Here is a 16,939-nt window from a genome sequence, read left to right on the forward strand (position 1 = left end):
GGGCCATGGACTCTCCAGGAACATAAAAGAGGTCACATTTCTACAGGAAACAGTCATGATGATTGTACATATATACGATAATAAGAAATTAAAAGATGCTTACTCCTTGGAAGGAAAGTTACGACCAACCTAGATAGCATATTCAAAAGCAGAGACATTACTTTGCCAACAAAGGTCCGTCTAGTCAAGGCTATGGTTTTTCCAGTAATCATGTATGGATGTGAGAGTTGGACTGTGAAGAAAGCTGAGCACCGAAGAATTGATGCTTTTGAACTGTGGTGTTGGAGAAGACTCTTGAGAGTCCCTTGGACTGCAAGGAGATCCAACCAGTCCATTCTGAAGGAGATCAGTCCTGGAAGGAATGATGCTAAAGCTGAAACTCCAGTACTTTGGCCACCTCATGCGAAGAGTTGACTCATTGGAAAAGACTCTGATGCTGGGAGGGATTGGGGGCAGGAGGAGAAGGGAACGACAGAGGATGAGACGGCTGAATGGCATCACTGACTCGGATGTGAGTTTGAGTGAACTCCAGGAGTTGGTGATGGACAGGGAGGCCTGGCATGCTGCAATTCATGGGGTTGCAAAGAGTTGGACACGACTGAGCGACTGAACTAAACTGAACTGAACTGAATGATAATAAGAACAAGTACAGTTAAGTACCCAGGTTGTCAGAGTTCCAGGACCCAGGTTTTCCACAGTTCAGGAGAAAGAGAAGATCAGTGTGGTGACCAGAAGTAGGGTTGAGTAGGGATATGTAGAGAGGATTTGCTGTAGTGAAGTCAGAGTGTCTGAAGTTTAAATTCCAAATATTATTTAACAGCTGCACTGTGTTGGGTGAGTGACGTGACTTCCTTAAGCATTAGTTCCTCATGGTGATGAAAGAAATAACAGCATTAACTGAGTGGTTGCCACATACTTGACAGTGATAAGAATTTCACTGGACTTGTTTCATTTAATAATACCTACTTCATAGGTGTGGTGAAAGTTCAAATGAAATAAAGTAAAAAGAGCCCAGCATTGGTTCCTGGAATATTGAAAGTACTAGCTCAGTTGTAGGCATTCTTAACATTATTCGAGACACTAGGTGTTTTAGAGTTTGTCAACTGAAAAAAAAGTACAACATGAGAATTGTGAGTTAAGTTTTATTTGGGGCAAAATGAGGACTGAAGGCAGCATTTCAGAAAGCTCTTAGAAACTGCTCCAAAGAGGTAGGGGGGAAGGTTAATATGTATGTAATTTGGGGAAGGGGAGTACATGCAATCAAGCACTTTTTTTTTTTTTTTTTTTTTGCAGAAGGTTACTGCTAGTCACAAGGAGCAGATGTCACCATGAAGGATTTTAGTGCTTTTCTAGATATGACAGGATGCAAGAACTGGGCTCATAATATTGTCTCCTGAAAATAAAGACCTGTCTAAAGACCTGTTCTGCCAGTTTTCCCAGAAGACAGATGCTTCATTCCTGATCTCCACCCTGAACTCTTTTCAGGGGGTGTTGAAGGTCAGCAGTTGCAGCAGCTCGTGTGTAGAGGTGGATGGCAAGTACCAATTTGTAGGTGACAAGTTTTACAGGTGGAGTGAAGGTAGCAAGGGACTGGAAGTAAGAGGGCATCAGAGACAAAGTTGGGGTCAAATACCAGGAAGGAGGAGTTTGTGTGTTGGGTGGGGTAGTAGGCCTGAGAGTAGAGGAGGAGTCAGAGGAATTTAAATAAGGGAGTTGGCATGATGAAAGCTTTTCTGAGAAGAAGAAGAAAAAATCAGAGGAAAAAGGTGAATAAGGAGCCTAGGCTAGTTTTGCTGTGAGAGATTGCTTGAAATGGATGCTACTAGTTTTTGCTAGAACTTGAAGTTGTTGCTTCTCTGGAAAAGGAAGTAAGACATCAGGAGGATTTGACCCAGGAAACTTTTAAGTTCTTAGGTATTTTTTTGTTTTACTTTTTAAGTTTAGGTATAGTTAACCTTGTCTGCCATCCTAAAGGACTTGTGGTGTTTTCTCTAGTCATAAGGTCATATGTTCGGAGTCTCTTGAATATGTCACTTGGTTATTTATAAAAGGAGCCAGTCTAAAGACTTCATGAAGACAAGTGTTGACTGTCATGATTTCTCTTTGTACTACTTTCTCTCCTCAGTGTTATCAAGCTCAGTTTTAAAAGGAAATATAATTCACAAAAATAGGTACTATCAGAGAATTTCTGGAAAGGAGGAAGATTTAAAGGGGGAAGCACTCAGAAGATTTTAGTTGACAAAGGCTTCAGTTTGGTTGTCAATAGCCTTGATTTTATTTTATTTAGTTAAAATGCATGCATGCGGCATGCTAAGTTGCTTCAGTCATATCTGGCTCTTCGCAACGCTATGGACTACTGTAGCCTCCCAGCTCCTCAGTCCATAGGGTTCTCCAAGCAAGAATACTGTATTGAGTTGTCATGCCCTCCTCCAGGGGATCTTCCTGACCCAGGGATTAAACCTGTGTCTCCAGTGACTCCTGCATTGCAGGCAGATTCTTTACTGCTGAGCCATCAGGGAAGCCCATTTAGTTTAATAGTGCTAACTAACTTTATTTTTCACTTATCATTTACATAAAATAACCCAGTTAAAGTATACAATTCACTGAGTTTTGACAAACTTGTGCACCAACATCACCAGTGCCCCAGTCAAGCTATAGAACATTGTCCTCACGCCAGAAAGTATCCTCACCTGTTTCCTATCCACAGCTCCCATCCCAGGTTCCTACACAAAACTCCCATCCCAGGCAATCACTGGTTTGATTTCTAAATACTGAAGTATTTGTTTCCTAAGGTTAAGGACCCTGTTTTATGTCCTTACACTGATACAATTCTGTTAGCTGATCTGCCGACCTTAGTCCTGTTTTGCCACAATGTCCTTTATCTGATCCAGAAACGAATCCAGTTCTCACCTGGCATCTAAATGTCCTGTCTCCTTAGTCTGCCTTAATCTGGAACAGTTTCTCAGTCTTTGTCTTTGATGACCTTGACACTTTCAAAGAGTATAGTGATTGATTTAGGATGTATCAGTGCAGTGTTAGAGCTGTATTCCTTCTTTCATCTTTCCTAATATTTCCATCTTTCCTATATTAACCAGTTATGTGACTGTGAATTGCCCAAGTATAACTTGCATTTGCCTTTAAGTTTTATCCTCTTTTTCTGAATATAAATATTAAGCATATAGTTGTAAAAAAAATTAAGGTGATAAGGTTATAAGATATACTTCTAGGTCTCAAATCCTCAAAAATGACTGTGGATGTACATTCTTCTAGCCTTTTAAGATGCCTTTTTGTGTCCTTTGTCCATTTTTATGTTGAGTTGTTTATATATAAAAGAAATGGATATTAGTCCTTTGCCATAAATCGCCATTCTTGTTCCCTGTCATTCAGCTTTCTTTTAAACTTTTTTTGTTTTTTAATTTTATTTTATTTTTAAACTTTACAATATTGTATTAGTTTTGCCAAATATCGAAATGAATCCGCCACAGGTATACCTGTGTTCCCCATCCTGAACCCTCCTCCCTCCTCCCTCCTCATACCCTCCCTCTGGGTCATCCCAGTGCACCAGCCCCAAGCATCCAGTATCGTGCATCGAACCTGGACTGGCGACTCGTTTCATACATGATATTATACATGTTTCAATGCCATTCTCCCAATTAAACTTTTTTTGTAATCTTCAGCTACAAATAAAGTTTTATGCAGTTAACATTTCTTTTCCTTTGTTTGGCTTTGGAATTATTGCTATGAAAGGTTTTCTGTAGCCTAAGTTTATAGAAATACTCTTCTACATTTTCTATTGGTTTTTATCATTTTAAATTTAGTTTCTTGAGCTATCTGGAATTTATTGTACACATGTGAGGTTGGAATCTAACTTCATTTAATGTGTGGTGAGGCATTTCATCATCCATCCTTTCATTAAACAGATTTTTAACGCCTGCCTACCATGTGCTAAGCAATGTTCTGGATGATGGGAAGGTAGTAGAGAATGAAACGGACAAAGCCCTTTCCTCCTTGATTTTCTCTTCTAGAAAGAGAAGGCAGCAATGAAGAAGAAATACTACTGAGGATGTTGTTACATGCTGTGGTCACCAAACAGTAGGGTGGCCTGGCTGAGTGTGACACGGTGTCTGCTTTAGCCAGGCAGAACTGGGTTGGCACATTTGAGGAGATGGCATTCAAACTGTTGTACACCTATTGGAATAATATATTGAGTGCTCTGCTTATTCTTGAAAGATTTGAGATACTACCTAAATTTACACTAAATTAGATATACTAAATTAGATAACACTAAATTTATATATGTATATAAAATGTTTACATATAACATATTTAGATATATATACATACACACAAGTTTATTTTTCTGAATTCTGTTCTGTTGCTCTATTTCTACTGTAGTACCACTCTATTTTATTTGTTTTAGAATTTTCTTTGTTAGTTTATAAAGAACATCCCAACCTCCTTTGGTTACTGTACTGTTCATCTACATTTATCCTTAGGGTCAAATTTTATTAACTATTTTCAAGTTCAACAGAAATCGTTAAAAAATATGCAGTTTTGATTTGGGTTCACTAACTGTATAAATTTGAGGAAGATTACCATCTTTACAATATTTATTCTTCCTATTGAGTGAAAAAAAATTACCTTTCCTTTTATTCAGATCTTTCATTATGGTTTTTGTTAACTTTCATCAGGAGGATCTTGCTTATTCCTCGTAAGTGTATTCTGAGGTGTTTGAATTTTTGTTCTATGGTGATTGTAATTTAACCAGAGTTATGACTTGGTTAAAAAAAATTAAGACTGGGTTGCTGAGAATTATATCTGAAAACATGGTGCTCCTGTGGTGTCTAAAACTTTATCACTGTTGTATCTTCTTTATAAAGTATATTTTCATTATTAAATATTCCTATTTATTCCATTTGATATTTGGCCTTTTTAAAGGATAACAATATCAAAAAACTCAGTGTTTTATATTTGAGGAAACGTCTGCATGAAGGAGATAAACCCATGAAGCTGCTTATTTCAAATACCATGATTTACCATGAGCTTAATGTAGTGCTGGGGAGAAAAAAACCCATAATAAGTGGAAAGGAGAAAGGGAGAAAACATCTTAAGAGATTAGCAACAAATACATTTTATGACTGGTACAGTTAAGTTTCACTGTAGCTTTTTAAAATGGCTTTCTATACTAATCTACCCAGGGCTCCATAGTGTGCTTCATAGTAGGGACAAGCTCTGCGGCCTGTGGCAGGAGTGGAGGGGGTAGTAGGTTCTGCACTTTAGGGAATGAGAAGAATCTAGGAAGGTAGAGAAGACCAACATAACCCATCAGAGTCTAAATTTGGGCTTTTAATTTTGCCTTATTATTAACATTGAAAGTAAGTTAATTTTTTGGAAAAAGAATATAATATTTATTATTGCTTTTTAATGCATTGTTTTTTAAAATGAATTTTATTATTATTATTTTTTAAATTTTGGGCCTGCATTGGGTCTTTGTGGCTGCACGTGGCTTTCTCTAGTTGTGGTGAGCACAGTCTGCTGTCTAGCTGAGGGGCGTGGGCTTCTCATTATGGTGGCTTCTCATTGCCGTGCACAGGCTCTAGGGCATGCAGACTTCAGTAGTTGCAGTGCCTGGGCTCAGTAGTTACAGCGTGTGGGCTTAGATGCTCCATGGCATGTAGAATCTTTCCGGACCAAGCATTGAACCTGTGTCCCCTGCATTGATAGGTGGCTTCTTAACCACTGGACCACCAGGGAAGCCCAGAAAGAGGGTATCATATTTATGATCTATTACCTTTTTCACAAAGGGGCTTATATTTTACTTCCACATATATTCTACCTTATCTGTTTGATACAGTCTCCTCCCTGTTTTTTATTTGCTTTTGCCTGCTGTATCTTGTCTGTGTGTGTGCGTGCTCAGTTGCTCAGTCATGTCTGACTCTTTGTTACCCTATGGACTGTAGCCCACCAGGCTCCTCTGTCCATAGGATTCTCTAAGCAAGAATACTGGAGTAGGTTGCCGTTTCCTCCTCCAGGGGATCTTCCCGATCCAGAGGTTGAACCTGCATCTCCTGTATCTCCTGCATTACTGGCAGATTCTTTACCACTGAGCCACCTGGGAAGCCTATGTCTTTTCTCTAGCATCCCCACTTTTTAAAACTTTTTGGTTTGTGTTTTATGTGTGTCTCTTACATGTATGTATGTGTTAGTTGTTCAGTTGCGACTGACTCTTTGCAGCCCCATGGACTATAGCCCGCCAGGCTCCTCTGTCCATGTAATTATCCAAGGTCTTTTGTATGTGCCATATAATTGTATTTTAAGCCCATTTTACTGCTTTTCTCTTTTAATAGATAAAGCCAACCCATTTACATTTGTTGTTATACATGTATTGACTCTTTCTTTTGTTATTTAATGATTTATCATTATTATGCTTTCTTGTTTCTTCCCCTTTCTTTAGAACATTTTTCAAACTGATGATTTTTCTCATTTCTTTTTTTCCTTTCATAAAATGGAATGTCTGCCATATATTTATATACTACTAGTAGCTACTTTTGGTGACAGAGGATAAGATGGTTGGATGGTATCACTGATTCAGTGGACATGAACTTGGGCAAACCCTGGGAGATGGTGAAGGACAGGGAAGCCAGGCGTGTTACGGTCCATGGGTTTGCGAAGAGTCCGACATGACTTGGCAACTGAACAAGTAGTTTTTACTTTTCTCGACAATATTTGCCAGTAATTTTTAACATGTTTTTGTTATTTTGATATGTTGATTTAAAAGTACTAGGAGAAAATAAATAATGAGGTAGAAAGAAATATAGTAAACTCTGTGCCTCAGGGTTGACGCTTTTTCTAGAGTTCATAGCCAGTAGGCTGTAAAATATCCAAATTGCTTGGAAATTGGTTTCATTCCATCTCTGAACTCATCAGTCCTTTTCTCTCTTTTGCCTATTCACATATTACAGTGCTCTCTGTCCTTAAATGCAACCTTTTCCATTGCTTTATTTCCACAACTTATTCCTTACTTCTTTTCATACAGTTTTTTTTTTTTTCTCATCTTTACAAAAAGTTTGAAGTAATTTCATCTGGCTGCTTCTGATTCCTCATCTTGCATTTATTGTTTTATCCACTGTAAGCTGACTTCTTCCTTCATTCTTCTGAAATTAGCTAATTTTCAAATCAGACATTCTTTTCAACCATCAAGCTATTTGACCTACCTGACTTCTGATAGTGTTGACTAGCCCCTCTTCCTTGAAACCCCTTTCCCCCCGAGTTTCAGTCCTGAGTCTCTTTCCATCTCCCTTTCTGTCTTTCTCTCACTCTTACGCTTGCTGAGAGTTTCTGGGATCTTTTCTTGGCCTTCTGACAACATGAGGAGTTGGATGGCCTTGGGTTCAAGCTGTATGACTTGAATGTACTAACCTTTTTGATCCTCAGATTCCTCATCGGTAAAACGATGACTTTAATTCTATCACTTTGGCAGGTTGTCCTTTGGGTTAAATGAGCTGAGGCATATGAATCTCCTCTTGGTACAAAACTGAGTACAAGTTGAGTTATCATTTAGTGTAACTGCCACTCAGTTAGTGTTCCCTCTTGTATTAGTTAGGGTTCTCCAGAGAAAGAGAACCAACAGGATATATGTAGATATACAGAGAGGTTATGAGGAGTTGGCTCACACGGTTATGGAGGATGAAGAGTTCCCATGACCTTCCATCTGTACTGCAGAGGGCCCAGGAAAGCCAGTGCTTCAGTCCCACTCCAAACCAAGGGGTGTGAGATCCAGTGACTGAGGATCTAAGTCCTGGTCTGAGTCTGAAGGCTCAAGAACTAAGAGAGCTATGTTGAAGGGCTGGAGAAGTTGGCTATCTCTGCTCAAGCAGAGAGAGCAAATTCATCTTTCTTCAGCCTTTTTGTTCTGTGTGGGCCCTCAGTGGAGTGGATGATGCCCTTCCACCTTTTTGTTACTCAATCTACCTATTCAAATGGGAGCACTCTCACAGAAATACCCAGAAATAATGCTTTACCAACTCTCAGATCATACCTTAGCCCAGTCAAGTTGACATGTGAAATTAACCATCACACTTATCAAACATAGTGATTTCTTACAGTTTTATTTCCTCGTCTAAGAGATGGAAAACAAGGCCCAAATGGGCTTGTAAGTTTGAAATGCCATTTTCAAGTCAAGCTGGGTGTTTTGTTGGTTGTCTCACAGACCAGCCACATTCTAGATTTATCCTATTTATACATGCTTTCCCCCCATTAACTGGAGTTTCTACCCAGTTATTGTAAAGCCTAAAGTTCCATGTGCTGTCTCTACAACTTTGAGCCTTAGGGAGCTCCAGAGACCTAGCTGTGAGTTCCCCTGCTCTCACTGGATATGCTCCCACCTAGTGGGAAGGGCTCCCCACCCAACTGGCTCCCGTCAGTCTGGCCAGGTACACTTGTACTAATCCTCAACCTAATGGTTTTTGACCTTCCTACCAGCTTGAAAATGTTTAAACAAGCCAATCATATCTTCCCATGGTAGCCAAGGGTCACATCACCCTCCTGTTAGTATAAAGCCTGCCTCCCACAGCTCATGCTGGCTCACTGTTTCTGAGTATGACTACCAAATGCTCTTGCATGGTGTGGCGTGTCCTCCCCCAGGTTGTGAGAATATGTGACTAATAACTGCTGTCAATCTCTTCTGTCCAGTGCTGTGTGTCATATATTTGGTCATCTTATGCTATTTAGGGTGGGGAATCCATCCTTTCATCAGTGGGGTAAATAGGATACAATCAAGAATACTATCTACTCTTCTCCACTGCTAATCTAGAGCAGCCTTCAATGTCTTTCCCTATTACTCCTTATGTCTGTCCCTGATTGTTTCATAATAATGTCTGTTGCAGATATTCAGTTTCTTTTGGAAGGTAACATTTTCTCTCACAGATCTCTTTATCCTATCCTGTCTAATGCTGCTTGTTTTTTGTTATTTTTGTTTTACTTCCCTCAGAGGTGTTATTGGCATAATTTTTTTTAAGCAGGAATTTATAGTTTCAGGATTCAAGGATGTGTCTGTGGACTTCACCTGGGAGAAGCAGGTCCATCTAGATTCTCCTCAGAGGAACCTGTATGGGGAAGTGATGCTGAGAAACTATAGGAACCTGGTTTCACTGGGTAAGGACTTCTTGTAACTCAAAACCTACCTATTACCATCTTTCCTACCACTGACAGCTTGTATAGCCTCTGGAATTTTTGAATTTGTACTTGAAATCCTGATACTACAGGACATTATTTTAGGGTAGTTCCTTGGTGTCCTCTCAAGGTGAAAGGTCTTTTCTGTAGAGAATGGAAAAATGGGAAATCTCAGAAGCCACATACTTCCAGAAGCCCTGAAAAGGAAGGGATAAGACATGCTGGGAGTGATTTTTATGCTCAGTTCAGAACTCAAATGTAGTGTTTTTCTTCCTAAGCAGGACATCAGCTTTCCAAACCTAATGTGATTTCTCAGCTGGGTTGAGAACTGAACCTGATGACAAAAGAACATCCTGGGTGCATCTCCCCAGGTAAGGATCAGGCTGCAAATACTTGTTTTATGAGTGTCACCTTGGGGAGAAACCACTTCAGAGGTCCCTGAGTCTCTTGAGACCTGTACCATTTGCTGTGTGTTTGTATTTGTCTAACAGTGTGAATATATACCCTATGTCCTCTGTGTTGTTACTGGGTAGCACTTGTTGGTACTTCACACTTGACTGGATAGGCCTTCTTTGAGGTTACTTGGTGGTGTGTGTGTTTTACAGGTGGACCCTGCTTGGCTTTCCACTTTTTCTCTTCTTCTGTGTAACTGGGTCAGATTAGAAGGATAAAGTCCAGTTCATGCATATCCTTTGCTTTCACAGTAAAGCTTCCTGCCCATAGGCCTTTGATCTCTTGGTTCACTGTTATTTCTGCTCTGGTAATTTTGATCAACCTGACAAGTGGATTCTCAGACTGTAGTTTCCTGTCCTCTGCCTCTCATTGCTTCCAGGCCATTTTATCTGGGATAAGAAATGGGATCAGTGAAAACAAAGTCTGAGTGGTTACAAGGCCTTTCCTCCTGCCCCATTTCAAGCAGTTCAACAGATTCTCCCCTACCTGCCTCTACCACTAGTTCTTATTTTCAAGGAATGGGTATTTAGAAAAGGGTAGGGCCCTTTAGGATTCTCTTCCCTAAACAGAGTGAGAAAATCACAGGCTCCTTGGGCAGAAGGGAGGAGCTCTTTGAGATTGTGCCATCCTCCCTTGAGAGTTTAAGTTTCAAGTGTGTTCTGATACTTTATCTTCCAGACAAATATGTACCCTAAGGGTAGTTTATATACATTAATTTACTTAGTCCTTATGAGATTATTTGCATCCTCATTTTATATCTGTGAAACTCAGATTCAGAGAAACAAGTAAGTACTTAAGATGCTAAGTGTTAACAGCTAGTGTTTAAACCCAAGTTTGTCTGCCTCCAGTGTCACACTACTATGTTTTATGAGGATTTAATATCAGAATTATAGGCAGCCTGCAGAAGAGAAGAAACTGCTGGTAAATCTGCTATGGCTTCCTAATCCCAACTTCTCTGTATATCTTCTCTTAGTTCCATCTTCCTTTTTTAGCCTTGTCCAACAGTTGGTGATTTCAGTATCTGTCCCTCCCGCATATAGGCTCACTTCCTCTGCTTACCTGCTTCTAGTTCCTCTGTTATTTATCGGTGGCTCACTGTTCTTTCCCTACCTTCCAATTCTCTTCCTAATTATAGGGACATCCTTGGAAGCTCTCAAATGTGCCATATAGTTATTCTCAGTTGCATTCTCTTATTCCCATCTTATACAGGTTTCAATCTAGTATAGAAACAATTTTGAATTTTTATTTTTTTCAGACTGGAAGACCAAGACTTGAAACAAAAGAGTCAACTACGAAGCCCAAGTTCTTGAAGATTTATCTTATGGGGTAATAATGGAAAGGGAAGGTCTCTGGCATTCTTCTTTAGGGGAAACCTGGGAACCTGATAATTGGTTAGAGGGGCAACAGGAAAACCAGGATAGACATTTGGGCCAAGTGCACATTACCCATAAGGAAACCCTCACTGAGCGAAGGACATGTGGAGGTAATGAACTTGAAAGATGCTCCAGTCAGGGTTCAATCATTGATATACAACAAACTATTCCTGTGGGGAAAAGTCCTCACAACTGGAATTCACATGGAAAAGACACTAAACAAAATGCTGAATTAATTAAAACTCAAAGAATATTTGCCGGAGAGAAAGTCTATGAATGTAATGAGTGTGGGAAAACCTTCAGCCAGAGTTCGTCTCTTCTTAAGCACCAGAGAATTCATACGGGGGAGAAACCCTATAAGTGTAATGTATGTGAGAAGCACTTCATTGAACGTTCCTCACTTACTGTACATCAAAGAATTCATACTGGAGAGAAACCCTACAAATGTAATGAATGTGGGAAAACCTTCAGTCAGAGCATGAACCTTACTGTTCATCAAAGAACTCATACTGGAGAGAAACCATATCAATGTAAAGAGTGTGGAAAAGCTTTCCGCAAGAATTCATCCCTTATTCAACATGAAAGGATTCATACTGGAGAGAAACCCTACAAATGTAATGAATGTGGTAAAGCTTTTACCCAAAGTATGAATCTCACAGTGCATCAAAGAACTCACACAGGAGAAAAACCCTATGAATGTAATGAATGTGGAAAAGCCTTCAGTCAAAGTATGCATCTTACTGTACATCAGAGAAGTCATACTGGAGAAAAACCCTATGAGTGTAGTGAATGTGGAAAAGCCTTTAGTAAGAGCTCAGCTCTTACCCTGCATCAGCGAAATCATACTGGAGAAAAACCCTACAAATGTAACAAATGTGGGAAATCCTTTAGCCAAAGTACATACCTTATAGAGCATCAGAGACTTCATTCTGGAGTAAAACCTTTTGAATGTAATCAGTGTGGGAAAGCTTTCAGTAAGAATTCATCTCTTACTCAACATCGGAGAATTCATACTGGAGAGAAACCTTATGAGTGTATGGTATGTGGAAAACATTTCACTGGGCGATCATCCCTTACTGTACATCAGGTTATTCATACTGGAGAGAAGCCTTATGAATGCAATGAATGTGGAAAGGCCTTCAGCCAGAGTGCATACCTTATTGAGCATCAAAGAATTCATACTGGTGAGAAGCCCTATGAATGTGATCAGTGTGGAAAAGCCTTCATTAAGAATTCATCCCTTATAGTGCACCAGAGAACTCATACAGGAGAGAAACCCTATCAGTGTAATGAATGTGGAAAAGCCTTCAGTCGGAGTACAAATCTTACACGGCATCAGAGAACTCATACGTGAGGAAAACATGGGACCCTTCATCATGATTAACTCTTCAGTGGTAATCAGATAAATCATGTAATATAGAAACCTAATAAATGTAATGATCCCAGTAATTTTTTAGTTGTATAATATACCATGTCAGAAAATACAGACCACTGCAGAGAAACCACATAAAAGTGGAGAGAAATCTTGATTCAGAAAGTAAAACTTACTTTATACCAGAACGTTTAAATAACTAATGTTCTAAGCAGTGAGGATTCATGCTGAAGATAAGTTCTATTGTATTATACTGCAGATTCTCCTTTGGACATCAGAGACTTCACACTGGAGAGAAAATGTGAGAGTGCTTAACTGGACAGCCCAAAGACCTGGTATGTAGTCCTGATCTGCTACTAACTTGGACAAGTCACTTACTTTCACCAGGTTCCAGTGTCCTTATTTGGTAAATGAGGGATTTTTAGATTTAGAAGGCTCCAAGATCGCTACAATCTACAATCCCATAAATATAATGAATGCTTGAAAATCCTTGATTTTTCACCATCTTATATATGTTATCTAGATGCTCCTATTCCACAATCTGGTTTCCCTGAATCTGTTCAGTCAAAATTTTGTACCTCCACCAACTTCTATGATTGTTTCATGTCCTCCTCTACACCCTTTTACTTTCTCCTCTGAAATATTGGCTGGTTGCTACCAGATGACAGAATAATTGTACAGATCTTAACACAATAGCATGCTGTTTTAATTCTCCAATAACAGTCATTAAACTATTGTTAATAAGCTAATTATTTAGAAAACAATATAACAAATATAGTCTTAGAGTACATAGGATTTAAACACATCTTTGGATTGTACTCTTAACTATCAAAGTGGTAAGGAGAGGAAGCTAAACACTAACAGACATGAAAATCTGATGTTATTAACAAAATCTTTACAACTCATAAAATATTCAAAACAGTCATAGGGAGAGATTTTATAGATCTATAGTTATGAGAGTAGTTAAAGCAATTTCATTTATAGGTGATAAAAATGATTAGGAAATCAAACTGAAAAAGATAGTCTTTGTTTTCCTAGGGCTAAACTAAGAAACTAGCAGTGGGATGGGAGAGAAAAGGAAGAATTCAAGCAATGATAAGGCAGGATCTAGGTATAGTGGTAATTAAGTGTGAGCACTCAGATTTATTTAGGTGGATGGCTGCCATAATTAACACAAAAAGTTGACTGATTTTGTGGGGCAATGATGAGTTTGGTCTGGGGGCATTTTATGAGTGAGTAGTATCCAAATGAAGATTACTGATAGGCAGTTGAATAAGTAGAAGGGTGGTGATAAAAGGGGATTCTGGGAGTACTATCTTTAAATGCAGTAAGTGGAAGGCTAAACTAAGAAGCTTTGCTGGTAGCTCAGCTGTTAAAGAATCCACCTGCAATGAGGGAGACCTGAGTTTGATCCCTGGGTTGGAAAGATCCCCTGGAGGACGGCACGGCAACCCACTTCAGTATTCTTGCCTGGAGAATCCCCATGGACTGAGGAACCTGGTGGGCTACAGTCCATGGGGTCATAAAGAGTCAGACATGAATTAGCACACACAAGTGGGAGATGTCAAATTAGTAGAAGCTGAGGAGAAAAAACAGGCAAAAAAAAGAAAAACAGAAAAATCAGGAGAAGGTGGTGGCATAGAAGTAAAAGAATTTTAGCATAGAGATAGATTTTCAAATGCTACAGTAAGGTAAAAATAGAAAATGGCCTTTGGTTTTTTATAATCTCTAATTTTTAGCGGGTTGAAGAGTGAGTTAAAGGTTGAAAAGGACTTAATAGCTTGATTGACAAAGGAGAGATTTAGGAAGGTAACTAGAGGGAGACTGTGGTTGAGAGAGGGAAAGCTTTTGGCTACAAATAACAGAAAGCCCAAATAACAATGGCTTGCAAGCAAACAGGGATTTGTTTTTCTCCCATAACTAATCTGGAGGTGCTTGGCATTGTTTCAAAGGCAAAATAATTCAGTGCCTTGAGTGTCATGACTTTTTCATCAAGTCACAGGATGGCTCCCATAGTTCAGGTGAAATATCTGCATTCAAAGCAGGAAGAAGGGGTGGGTAGCACCAGCAACATCTGTGCCTTTTATCAGAAAAGGTTTTCCTAGAAGCCCTCAGCAGACTTCTGATTACATCTTATTGACCATAGGTGCTGTGTTGCATGGAGGCTAGGAGCAAAGGAGTCAGAAAAAAATATTTAGCTCTTCCAGCCTCTATAGTGGAGTTTAGGTAAGCAAAGGGGGGGATTGAGAAAGGTGTTGATTTAGCCAACAAATAATCTGCCAGGAGCATTTGTATGATTTAAGGCAGAAGAATTGAGCATGTTTATCACTGCATGGGAGAGCCTGAAAGTGCAGAGAGGAGGGACTGTGCAGTTCAAAGTGGGGAAATCAGATCTAGGACAGAGGCAGAGGCCACAGGGATCTTTTTCAACAGGAGGAAGGAAACTTTCCACTGGGAGAGGGGTGAACAAGAAACAGTGGGTACAGAAGATATTTCTGGATAGCAATGGAGGTTTCCCATGGACTCTTGAGTGTTTGGAACTACATCATTTTGATCTCTATGGGCTACAGGACCTCTGCAGAGTTTTAAAAAAAAAAAAAAAGGCAAGGACTAAGGGGGAATGAAACACTGAATTAATTATAACCTCAGAAACTTAGATTTTAAATAATGTCTCTCCCTTACACCAGCTTCTTCCTTTCCCTTCATATATTTGTTTTTCTTGTTCCCCACCTGATCTCAAAAGATAGAAATGAAGGGAAGAAGGAAGCAGAGAGGCAGAAAATAGATGAAAAATGAAAAAGTAGCAAAATTAAAGGCTCAAAGGGAGGCAGAGGAGGAGGAGGAGAGGAAGAATAAAATGTACTAAAGCCTATAAGATGGATGTGATAACCCCAAATTGGTAAAATGTTAACCTTTAGAGGGAGCAGCAGGAGAAATGGGTCAGATAAATGAAGGTTTCACTTTTTCAGGAGTTTTGGAAGCTTTGGGTCCTCATATGTCAGTGCTCAGCCATCCTGGGCAACAAGGAAAGCGGAAACTCCTGCACCTTTCTTCCCAGCAGGGGCAGGATTCCTGGTCCCTAGACATGAGACCCTGGGCAAGGCACTTAATGTATCGCTGTCTCAATTTTCTTATTTGTTAACAGTGCAGACCTTATAGCTTTGGATTACATTCAGTACTAATGTAAAATGCTTAGTGCCCAACACATATTAGTGCTAAATAAATATTATCATTTTCATATATATGAACAATATCCAAACTTGTTAGCATGGCATCCAGAGCCTTTAATTATCTCAATTATCTTGGGCTCTCAAAGCAAATACCTTGTAGGAAGGTTATATAATTGTAGGAGGCTCTCTCCTCCTCCTATTACCCCACTGCTGTAACAGCCTTCTAACTGCTTTCCCTGTATTAGCTCTAGCCCCACCACAGCCTTTTCTCCCCAAAGCAGACCACTGATTCTGTCAAAATGTATTCAGCCACACCACTCTTTTGCTTAAACCCCTTTGATGGTTTCCTATAACGTATAGAATAAACCCAAACTTTTTACCATGGCCTTCAAGCCCTCTAGTCCCTTCTAATCTCCTCTCCCGCTCTCCGTTGTTGACTGCCCTCTCCTGTCATAGTGGCCTTCTTAAACCACAGACTCACCAACAACGCCTCTATCTCTGGTCAGCATTTCTGTTCTCTTCCCAATATTCACATGTTTTCCTTCCTTACTGCATTCAGATCTCTGCTCAAATGTTACCTCCTCAAAGAGAACTCAAAGTACTACTTAAAATAATCCCCACTTCCCCACCCAGTCACACTCTAAACCTAACAGCCTAAGTGTGTCATCCGTTCAGTTCAGTCACTCAGTAGTGACCGGCTCTTTGCAACCCCAGGGACTGCAGCACGCCAGCCTTCCCTGTCCATCACCAACTCCCGGAGCTTGCTCAAACTCACGTCCATGGAGTCGGTGATGCCATCCAACCATCTCATCCTCCGTTGTCCCCTTCTCCTGCCTTCAGTCTTTCCCAGCATCATTCCAATGAGTTAGTTCTCTGCATCAGGTGGCCAAAGTATTGGAGCTTCCGCATCAGTCCTTCAGTGTGTCATCACTACCTAATAAAATATTTTGTTTATTGAGTACTACCTCTAGTAGAATTCAGCCTGCAACAGTGCTGTTGTTCAGTCGCTCAGTCGCGTCTCTTTGCTACCCCATGTACTGCAGCATGCCACGGTTTCACTGTTTCTCCGGTCCTTAGAACAGTGCCTGACACAAGCGGACACTCCAAAGGTGTCTACAGAATGAAATAGTAAAAACGAAAACAGAATGCCATAAGTAAACACTGCTTTCTAAGATGTGGCCAACAGTTCCCTAATTGACACATCTCAGGTCTCATTATTGACTTTTTTTTGGCGGGGTGGAGTTGGGGGGAGATAAAACCCTTTCATGTTTACTTTCCGAGCTCCCAGAAAATACATATTCAAAGGCAACTAAATATTTCCAGTTGGAGTTTTCTATACTTTATCTCATCCTTGCCCGCCTCCGCAAGATACTGTCCACAAAAATAAATACCATCTCTCT

At 39.9% G+C, this 16,939-nt stretch overlaps 1 protein-coding gene across 15 annotated transcripts in view; it reads left to right on the plus strand.

Moving 5' to 3' along the window:
- The window catches only part of ZNF454 (zinc finger protein 454), a 54,491-nt gene that overhangs the window by 10,365 nt on the left and 27,187 nt on the right, over window positions 1-16,939 (plus strand). For 8 of the 15 annotated variants that reach the window (XR_011464747.1, XM_070373470.1, XM_070373463.1 and 5 more), the window contains exons 3-6: window positions 9,031-9,153; window positions 9,453-9,542; window positions 10,880-10,950; window positions 12,629-12,704. The gene's annotated coding sequence lies outside the window, so the exon portion shown is untranslated. Of the gene's footprint in view, window positions 1-1,293; window positions 1,498-9,020; window positions 9,154-9,449; window positions 9,543-10,879; window positions 10,970-12,628; window positions 12,705-16,253; window positions 16,927-16,939 lie in introns of those variants that run through there. The other 7 variants (XM_070373471.1, XM_070373472.1, XR_011464746.1 and 4 more) reach the window with 6 other exon arrangements.

This window comes from Bos mutus, chromosome 7, assembly GCF_027580195.1.
Source record: "Bos mutus isolate GX-2022 chromosome 7, NWIPB_WYAK_1.1, whole genome shotgun sequence".
Taxonomy (NCBI): Eukaryota; Metazoa; Chordata; class Mammalia; order Artiodactyla; family Bovidae; genus Bos; species Bos mutus.